This window comes from Convolutriloba macropyga, unplaced genomic scaffold (genome assembly GCF_964194025.1).
Source record: "Convolutriloba macropyga unplaced genomic scaffold, txConMacr16.3 SCAFFOLD_346, whole genome shotgun sequence".
Classification (NCBI taxonomy): domain Eukaryota; kingdom Metazoa; phylum Xenacoelomorpha; order Acoela; family Convolutidae; genus Convolutriloba; species Convolutriloba macropyga.
The window spans coordinates 110,001-120,391 of record NW_027451371.1 but is presented as its reverse complement, the minus strand read 5'-3'; the positions used below and the strand labels follow the sequence as shown (position 1 = coordinate 120,391).

At 42.2% G+C, this 10,391-nt stretch overlaps 1 non-coding gene and 1 pseudogene across 1 annotated transcript in view; both read left to right on the top strand.

Moving 5' to 3' along the window:
- The first annotated feature begins 6,910 nt into the window (after positions 1–6,910).
- LOC142356625 (5.8S ribosomal RNA) lies at positions 6,911–7,062 on the top strand (annotated as a pseudogene).
- Positions 7,063–8,745: 1,683 nt separating this feature from the next.
- The window catches only part of LOC142356620 (large subunit ribosomal RNA), a 3,522-nt gene continuing 1,876 nt past the window's right edge, over positions 8,746–10,391 (top strand). The window contains exon 1 of the ribosomal RNA XR_012761455.1: positions 8,746–10,391. This exon is cut by the window's right edge and continues 1,876 nt beyond it. This is a non-coding gene — a ribosomal RNA (large subunit ribosomal RNA).

The window sequence follows — 10,391 nt, the reverse complement described above, 5'->3', positions numbered from 1 at the left end:
TCGAGCAGAACTGAAGCTGAAAAGCAAAATAAATGACAGGTCTGTCCAAATCAATAAACTTGAAATCCAGTGTGGTCACCACGGGTCACGAGGTGAATTCCTAGCGATTGTCTGCTGAACGTATAGGAAGGCCCGAAACGAACGATAATTTCATTGCACAGTGGAGATACTATACGTTCAGGAGTAGCATACATCGGGTTTGATCTATGATCATGTCTGGTCTCCGAGGATCCACCGGGTTACCAACTGGCACCGCTGTACTGGGTGTAAAACTGGGCCACCTGAAGTCCCGGGTGTAAAACTAGGTGCCTCTGTGCCAAAGTAGCGGCTTGCGTAGTGCATTATGCCTCCGGCTTGCGAAATGGTTATAAGCAATAACAACAGGACGCCGCGGGGTGTTCACTTAAAGGAGTAACGTTCTCTCAAGGGAGGGGATCTAAAAATCTTGATAAAACATTTATTCTATGCAAAATTTGTGCGCAAATTTTGCAAAGTAAAAAGCTGCACTGTAGCAAATTCTATGTGTGTAGCATTATTAGGGAAGTGTTGTTTGATGGCACCTCTCTACTTGATGCACCAAAGAACTACCTTGATGGCTCATGACCGCTGGTAATCTGTCGTCGCTAGTAGTTCGGAACTGAGAACAAATATGTTCGCAAATTACAACAATTATACAGCATATTGCTGAATAAAGCAGAACCGAATAATACTCAGTGACTTTACACCAAGACTGACTAATGTCTGGATTGTATCGTCCTACTCGAGTAAGGCGAAGAAAAGCTAGAAAGATACGCTTTTCACAAAGCAGGCTTAATGCATGCAAACCAAGGAGGAAGGAGTGATGCCCCTCCTTATAATAAGCAGAACCAAATAAAGAACAGACAGCATCATCTGTACAGTGACCAAGAAGAGGTGAAACTTCTGTATGTGAAAAGGCAATTTGAGCGAGATTTATTAGCAGACTAGTATTATGTTGTTTCTAGTAGGCGAAAGCCGAAACATCAACATGTGAAAATCTGATATTAAATCCTCAATCATTTTCCCTAGTATTATACAGCTATGAGTAACCTTAATTGGACACGGCAATTATTGCTGACCGGTGAAACTTTCGCATGGGAAAGACACACACACTTCTTGACAAAGCAATAAGTATTATGCTGTTTCTCGTACGCGAAAGCAGAAACATCAGCATGTGAAAGTTGTGAAGTTGAAGAATTTTTGTGTTGAGTACGATGTTGTTACTAGTAACCATGTCGACAGCTGAGAACTGTTCTCTAACCAATAGAAGGTGAAACTTCTGTATGTGAAAAGGCAATTTGAGCGAGATTTCTTAGCAGACTAGTATTATGTTGTTTCTAGTAGGCGAAAGCCGAAACATCAACATGTGAAAATCTGATATTAAATCCTCAATCATTTTCCCTAGTATTATACAGCTACTAGTAGCCGTAATTGGTCAGGGAAACATTGTTGACCGGTGAAACTTCACATGGGAAAGACACACAAATTACTTGACAAAACAATAAGTATTATGCTGTTTCTAGTATGCGAAAGCAGAAACATCAGCATGTGAAAGTTGTGAAGTTGAAAAGTTTTTGTGTTGAGTACGGTGTTGTTACTAGTAACCATGTCGACAGCTGGAAAGCTGTTCTCTAACCAATAAAAGGTAAAACTTCTGTATCTGAAGAGGCGGCGTGATTGAGATTTTTAACAGACTAGTATTATGTTGTTTCTAGTAGGCGAGAGCCGAAACATCGACATGTGAACATCTGGTTTTTAAATCATGAGTCAATTCTCCCTAGTATGATACAGTTGTTAGCCGGTATTGGTAACAGTAGAACAGAGATTTGGAGGGCAAAACCTGCTCATGGGAAATGCTCACAGAGCGCTATCTACCAGTACACATAGTATTATGCTGTTTCTAGTACGCGCGAGCCGAAACATCAGCATGTGAAATGTGTAATCGTGGGTAACTCTAAGTGTGTAGAGTACTGTGTAGTAACTAGTAGCCATGCCAAAGCATGCATTGAAACTCTTCGTGATTTAAAAAGCTCAAAGCAAGATTGACGAGGCCGCAAGGCTATGTCTTTCTAAATTCGAACAAATCGAAAGATTGTTCAAAGTACAATTAAACTGATTGATCCTGTCAGTTGCCATATGCTTGTCTGAAAGACTAAGCCATGCATGTGCAAGCGAAGCTTGAAAAAGTGGAACCGCGAATGGCTCATTAAATCAGTTACTATCTATTAGTTGATTTGCAAGCTAAATGAATAACTGCGGTAACCCTGCAGCTAATGCATGCTGATTGTCCGACACTGTCGGAGACTTTTACAAGACTACACCGGGTGATTTGCTAAGTACAGACACATCCCGTGATGAGTCCTAGTAACTGAAAGATCCCAGATAGCTTCGGCTTGGGGACGGAACTTCCGAATTTCTGACCTATCAACCTATGATGGTAGTGTAACGGACTACCATGGTTGTGACGGGTAACGGGGAATCAGGGTTCGATTCCGGAGAGGGAGCCTTAGAAACGGCTACCACATCCAAGGAAGGCAGCAGGCACGCAAATTACCCACTCTCCGCACGAGGAGGTAGTGACTAGAAATAATGATATGAACCTTTATGGTTTGTAATCAGAATGGAATGGACTTAAAAGCTCCATTGATGAACGAGTAGAGGGCAAGTCTGGTGCCAGCAGCCGCGGTAATACCAGCCTCTACAAGCGTATGCAATAGTTGCTGCGTTTAAAAAGCTCATAGTTGGATCTGTTTGAGTAGAACGGCAACATGGTCTTCAGTTAAATCTGTTGACTCGTTCCGCTCATCCTTCGCATCGAAGAAATAGTTTGCACTTAAATGTGACGAACTGTGGAAACGGTGTTTTCACCCTGAGAAAATTAGAGTGTTCAAAGCATCCTTTGGGATCGAATAATAAAGCATGGAATAATGGAGAATGACCCGCTACTCGATTGATGCCGGTTGGCTGAGTGCGGTAATGATTGAAAGGAACAGACGGGGGCATTTGTATTGCTACGTTAGAGGTGAAATTCTTGGATCGTGGCAAGACAAACTACTGCGAAAGCATTTGCCAAGAATGTTTTCATTAATCAAGAACGAAAGTCAGAGTATTGAAGAGGATTAGATACCCTCGTAATTCTGACCATAAACTATACCAACCTACAATTTGTCAAAGTCGATCTTGACTTGGCAAGAGATTAACCGGGAAACCAAAGTTTATTGGTTCCGGGGGAAGTATGGTTGCAAAATCGAAACTTAAAGGAATTGACGGAAGGGCACCACCAGGAGTGGAGCCTGCGGCTTAATTTGACTCAACACGGGAAAACTCACCCGGTCCAGACATCTTAAGGATTGACAGATTGAATATCTTTCATGATTATATGGGCGGTGGTGCATGGCCGTTCTTAGTTAGTGGAGTGATCTGTCTGGTTAATTCCGATAACGAACGAGATCTTCTCCATCTAAATAATGAAATTCACTATATGTGAATTCAAACACTTCTTAGAGGAACTATGCGGAATTAAATACCGCAGATGAAGTGAGGCTATAACAGGTCTGTGATGCCCTTAGATGTTCTGGACTGCACGCGCGCTACACTGTGTACTTTTAGATTGAGTACTCAGCCCTTGGTCCGAAATGGACTGGGCAATCAGAGAAAAGTACAGCGCTTCAAGGGGATCGTCTGTTGTAACTTGCAGACGTGAACCAGGAATTCCTGGTACTTATGAGTCAACAACTCATAGGGATTACGTCCCTGCCCTTTGTACACACCGCCCGTCGCTACTACTGATTGGATAGTTAAGCAAGAATTGCAAATTCCTACTGTTGGGACTTCGGTCTCCGGCAACGGGATGAAGCGGATCGAGCTTAATTGTCTAGAGGAAGTAAAAGTCGTAACAAGGTTTCCGTAGGGGAACCTGCGGAAGGATCAGTGATTGATTCCTTCGGGCATGGCTGCTGGTAGAGGCCATGTCTGTAGTGCGCATGACGCTCTGTCGCTAGAGATTGCTTGGCAACCAATCTCGAATTATGTATCGAGCTCAAAAACTACTTGTGTGGATACATAGTTCAGCAGTCATGGCAAGGGACTGCTTAAAGGGAGACTAGTTAGCAAAAGCAGCCTAGCAGAACTGCAGCTATCTAGATCTCAGAAGCTGGGTTATAGAAGCCCAGCTATAGACTTGTGAATGAGAAAGGCCTAAAAAGGTCCACAAGTCGCGTGGTTAGAACCGACACGCAAAAATCCCAGCGAGTGACAGAGCGTTGCGCTGTTCAGTGGGAAAGAGTTGAGCTACTCGGGGCGCCCACTGAACTTGCTCCGAGCCAAAGGCTCGAAAAAACACAGCTTAGCCTCAGATCCTTTACATAGAAGGCTAGCTAAAATAAACTTACCTTGGACGAGGGTAAAGTTTAGTCAGTTCTTAGGGGAGAGTAATCCACAGCTTCTCGCCCTCTGAACATTCTCCCAGATATGTAGGTCTGGGAGAGTCTCCTCCTGTTCTTCGGAATCTGGAGGTAGACAAAGACAGTACGATACGATCTTGCATCGGGATGACTAACCGATAATGATCATAATCTGACAATTTTTCCGGCTTGAGGCACCGGAGTCAGATTAAAGACACATACTGAACTAAAGGCGTATGTGCAAAGCTTGTCGGAGTGTAGAGAGTCAAGCTGAGTTGACTCGTCACGTGGTGATGACAACAGCCATGTGCAAAACACTCACAACTTTATCGTCTATGTGGAAAAGGTTGCTAACAGCGCTCTCTATGAGAGGCCCTCGCATATAACTATACGAGGAAAAGGCGATAGAGTTGTTTGAATGTGGGGCAGGTTCATCGACAAGCTAAGTTGATCACATTCTTGTTGTGGCATCCTACTAGAATTGGTCACGGTCTGCACCAACTCTCCCCAAGTTGGCCAGACTTAAAACTAGAAATAAGGTTTGCAGCTATGTGAACCTAGAAACTGTAAAGGAGTTGAAAGAACTTAAAGGAATTGAAAGAGGCCTTGAGGTATATCCTCTTGGTAAAGACCCACAAAAGCTCACAAAAGTGGCTTCGAAGGGCAAAACTGGTTCATCCAAAACAATTGGAGAGCTTAAAGCAGAACCAATTCGAATGAAACACTATTGGTGAAACTTCATCATGAGAACGTCACAAGCTGATCACGCTCTATGATATGACTAGTATTATGTTGCTTCTAGTAGGCTAAGCGCAAGCCGAAACATCAACATGTGAAAGTCGTAGAATTTTGCAATCAAACTGTGGCTAGTACTGTGATGTTACTAGTAACCTGGTGTTCCGTCATATGGCCAAGAGAGCATTTGAAGGCGAAACTTCTGCATGGGAAAGCTGCATCATGATCAAAATTTTATATCGAGTATTATGTTGACGTTAGTAGGCCTTGGCCGAAAACGCAGCATGTGAAAGGTATAGATAAAAGTTATTGTTGCAGTCAGTACTGTGTAGTTACTAGTAGCTGGATTTAAGCTCAAAATGAGACACTGTTGGTGAAACTTCATCATGAGAATGTCACAAGCTGATCAAGCTCTATGATATGACTAGTATTATGTTGCTTCTAGTAGGCTAAGCGCAAGCCGAAACATCAACATGTGAAAGTCGTAGAATTTTGCGATCAAATTGTGGCTAGTACTGTGATGTTACTAGTAACCTTGTGTTACGTCATATGGCCAAGAGAGCATTTGAAGGCGAAACTTCTGCATGGGGAAGCTGCATCATGAACAAAAGTTTATATCGAGTATTATGTTGACATTAGTAGGCCCTGGCCGAAAGCGCAGCATGTGAAAGGTATAGATAAAAGTTATCGTTGCAGTCAGTACTGTGTAGTTACTAGTAGCTGGATTTAAGCTCGAAATGAGACACTGTTGGTGAAACTTCATCATGAGAACGTCACAAGCTGATCACGCTCCATGATATGACTAGTATTATGTTGCTTCTAGTAGGCTAAGCGCAAGCCGAAACATCAACATGTGAAAGTCGTAGAATTTTGCGATCAAATTGTGGCTAGTACTGTGATGTTACTAGTAACCTTGTGTTACGTCATATGGCCAAGAGAGCATTTGAAGGCGAAACTTCTGCATGGGGAAGCTGCATCATGAACAAAAGTTTATATCGAGTATTATGTTGACGTTAGTAGGCCCTGGCCGAAAGCGCAGCATGTGAAAGGTATAGATAAAAGTTAGCGTTGCAGTCAGTACTGTGTAGTTACTAGTAGCTGGATTTAAGCTCGAAATGAGACACTGTTGGTGAAACTTCATCATGAGAACGTCACAAGCTGATCACGCTCTATGATATGACTAGTATTATGTTGCTTCTAGTAGGCTAAGCGCAAGCCGAAACATCAACATGTGAAAGTCGTAGAATTTTGCAATCAAACTGTGGCTAGTACTGTGATGTTACTAGTAACCTTTTCTTACGTCATATGGCCAAGAGAGCATTTGAAGGCGAAACTTCTGCATGGGGAAGCTGCATCATGAACAAAAGTTTATATCGAGTATTATGTTGACGTTAGTAGGTCCTGGCCGAAAGCGCAGCATGTGAAAGGTATAGATAAAAGTTATCGTTGCAGTCAGTACTGTGTAGTTACTAGTAGCTGGATTTAAGCTCGAAGTGAGACACTGTTGGTGAAACTTCATCATGAGAACGTCACAAGCTGATCACGCTCTATGATATGACTAGTATTATGTTGCTTATAGTAGGCTAAGCGCAAGCCGAAACATCAACATGTGAAAGTCGTAGAATTTTGCGATCAAACTGTGGCTAGTACTTTGATGATGCTTGTAGCCAACCGAATTGGTTGAAAAGCCCAATAAGTAAGCTAACTTGGGAGAGCTTGTTGGAAACCAAATGCTACTAGATTGGTCCAAATACATCCTTCAACAGGGGATCACTTGGCTCGCTTTACGAAGAGGAGCACAGCTATATGTGTTAATTCGGTATGAATCGCAAGATTTGTTTACCGACCTCTCTAACGCAAAAGGCGGTCTCGGCTTCGGCTGTTGACTGCGTCCGATTCAGGGTTATATAACTCTCGATTGAACACATTGATGTTCTATTGTTGGTGCTTCCAATAAAATTGGAACACTTAAAGCAGAACCGATTCAAATAATAGCATTCTGATCAATGATTGCATTCCTTGATCAAGAACTGCTGGAGTCATTGTGATGGCGAATTTTCTTCATAAGAAAATTGCAAAGAGACGGAACTTAATGAGACTAGTATTATGTTGTTTCTAGTAAGCGGAAGCTGAAACAGCAACATGTGAAAATCAAGTTTTGTTCAATGATCTCGAGGCGATAAGTACTATGAAGCAACTAGTAGCCTAAGCATGACTCAGATTTGAGACAGTCAAAAAGACTGGCGAAACTTCTTCACATGAAAGTTACATAGAGAACTACAAATGTATACAGCGAGTATTATGTTGTTTCTAGTAGGCGAAAGCTGAAACATCAACATGTGAAAGTTGTCTGCAAACTGTAGAACGATATGTGATTAGTACTGTGCTGTTACTAGTAGCCAGTCTGACTGTAGAAGCCAAGACAAAGGGAAACTAATGCATCTGAAAAGGACAAGTTATGGAAAGGTATGCACGATAAGTATTATGTTGTTTCTAGTAAGCGGCAGCTGAAACATCAACATGTGAACGTCGTTGTGTACAGTAACCTAGAACTATATAGTCCTTAGTAACGTGCATTTACTAGTACCTGTAATTGGTATTCAGACTCAGGCAGTTTGGAATAGTTTGGCAAAGATGCACCAGAGAAAACTGGGATTTGATACAGAAATTGTTGAATACAAGTATTATGCTGCTTCTAGTAGGTTGAATCCGAAACATCAGCATGTGAAAATTGAAAACATTTCTGGTTCGAATTGTCACAAGTATTTGGTGATCTGAGTAGCCAAACTCACTACAACGCCAATTGAAGGCAAAAATTCTCAACGGGAAAAGCTATTCTCATTGAATGAGCTAACAAGACGAGTATTATGTTGCTTCTAGTAGGCGAAAGCCAAAACATCAACATGTGAAAGTCTTGCTGAACAAATTTAATGTTGTTGAGCTCAGTACCGTGTGAATTAGTAGCCATAATTGGCGAGCGAAAATTGAACTGGCGAAACTTCGTCTTTGGAAAATTGCAGATGCCGAGCACTTATTTTGCAACGAGTATTATGTTGACTGTAGTAAGCGAAAGCCGAAACAGCAACATGTGAAAGCTGTTGAAATTTGTGGTCATTTTGCAATAAGTACAAGGAGTGTAACTAGTAGCCAGGTCAAAATTTGGGATAAGAATGAGCAAAAATTCTGCATGAGAACAGTTGAAATTATGAAACTAAATTACAAAGACTAGTATTATGTTGTTTCGAGTACGCGAAAGCGGAAACATCAACATGTGAACGTTTGTAACGAAGTTTCGTTAATTTTCAGCCTAGTACTGAGCAAGAACGAGTAGCCTCATCTCCAATCCCACGCAAAATGTAGTGAAATATGTGAGTGAACCTTATTCACGGTGAGGGTTTCCCGAGGTCTGTATTGCAGCGAGTATTATGTTGCTTCTAGTAAGCGAAAGCTGAAACAACAACATTTGAAAGTTGGAATTAATGACTGAATGGAAACTTCGACCTGTGTTTGATAGTAGTAGCGAACAAAACTGCTGAATCGGTTTCTGTCTCATATTGGTCAGTGAACCAATTAAGAGACAATCAACTACATAACCTGAATTGGGCGAGAGAACCCCCTTAACTTAAGCATATCAGTAAGGGGAGGAAAAGAAATCAACTGAGAATCCCTTAGTAATGGCGAATGAACAGGGAAAAGCTCATCGGGAAGAGAAATGGCAACATTTCTCGGTGTCCGGTATGGTTTGATGCTAGACTGGTGAATTTGTCCTGATGTCTACTGGAAAGTAGCATCAAAGAAGGTGAAAATCCTGTAAAGGTCATTTTCGATACCAGTCATAATGGCTCATTCCTATGAGTAGAGTTGTTTGAAAGTGCAACTCGAAGCTGGAGATATGTCTCTCCAAAAGCTAATTATAAAGCGAGACCGATAGTAAACAAGTACCGTGAGGGAAAGTTGAAAAGCACTCTGAAGAGAGAGTGAAAAGTACGTGAAACTGTTGAAGGGGAACTGGAGTGAGCGTTACCATACTCAATGCCTTGATATTATATTCTCGGCTACCGAGTAGTGTAGTTGTCGTCTTTTGGCAAATCTTGTTAATGAATCGAGCAGAAGTTTTCCTCGGAATTCTTCTTGTTGATTCTAAACAAAATGAGATAAATTGATCTTGATTGCCTGTCTGACCTCAACTTCCTATTCAATGCTCTCTACAGCCCGTCTTGAAACACGGACCAAGGAGTGTGAGTTGCTTGCAAGTGTTGTCGCTCATTGAAAGCGCACACGCGAAATGAAAGTGAACAGTGTAATTTTTATGAATTGCACTACTTTGTGTGGTGAGGGCGCCGATTCGGTGTCCCGCAACCACGGACGGTTTTGCTCTTATTGCATGACTGATCCAGAGCAAGTAGCACACGACCCGAAAGATGGTGATCTATGCTTGGGCAGGGCGAAGCCACGGGAAACCATGGTGGAAGCCCGAAGCGGTTCTGACGTGCAAATCGATCGTCTGACCTGAGCATAGGGGCGAAAGACTAATCGAACCATCTAGTAGCTGGTTTCCTCCGAAGTTTCCCTCAGGATAGCAAAAGCTTGAGCAAGATTGAAAAATCTTCGCAAAGCAATTTCATCGGTTAAAGCGAATGATTAGAGGAATGGGGGAAAATTTTTCCTTCACCTATTCTCAAACTATAAATCGGTGAGATGTCCTTGTGACTTAATTGCACTTGGACTATGAATGCAAGCTTTTTGTGGGCCGCTTTTGGTAAGCAGAACCGGCGATGTGGGATGAACCAAAAGTTGGGTTAAGGCGCCTAACTACTTGCTCATGAGTCACCACAAAAGGTGTTGATTGATACTGACAGCAGGACGGTGGTCATGGAAGTTGAAATCCGCTAAGGAGTGTGTAACAACTCACCTGCCGAATCAATCAGCCCTGAAAATGGATGGCACTAGAGCTCGTGGCCTATACCCAACCATGAATATCAATATCTAACGCAAGTTAGATTAGAGAAAAAGAGCCTCACCAGCTCAAAAATGATATTCATGTGTAGGAGGACACATTGATTGCGCTAAAGTATGCACGCAAGTGTATGCGCGAAGCGATCAATGGAGCAGATCTTGGTGGAAGTAGCAAGTACTCAAATGAGAACTTTGAGGACTGAAGCGGGAAAGGCTTTCATGTGAACAGCGTTTGCACATGAGTTAGTCGATTCTAAAAGACAGGCTAATGCCAAAGTC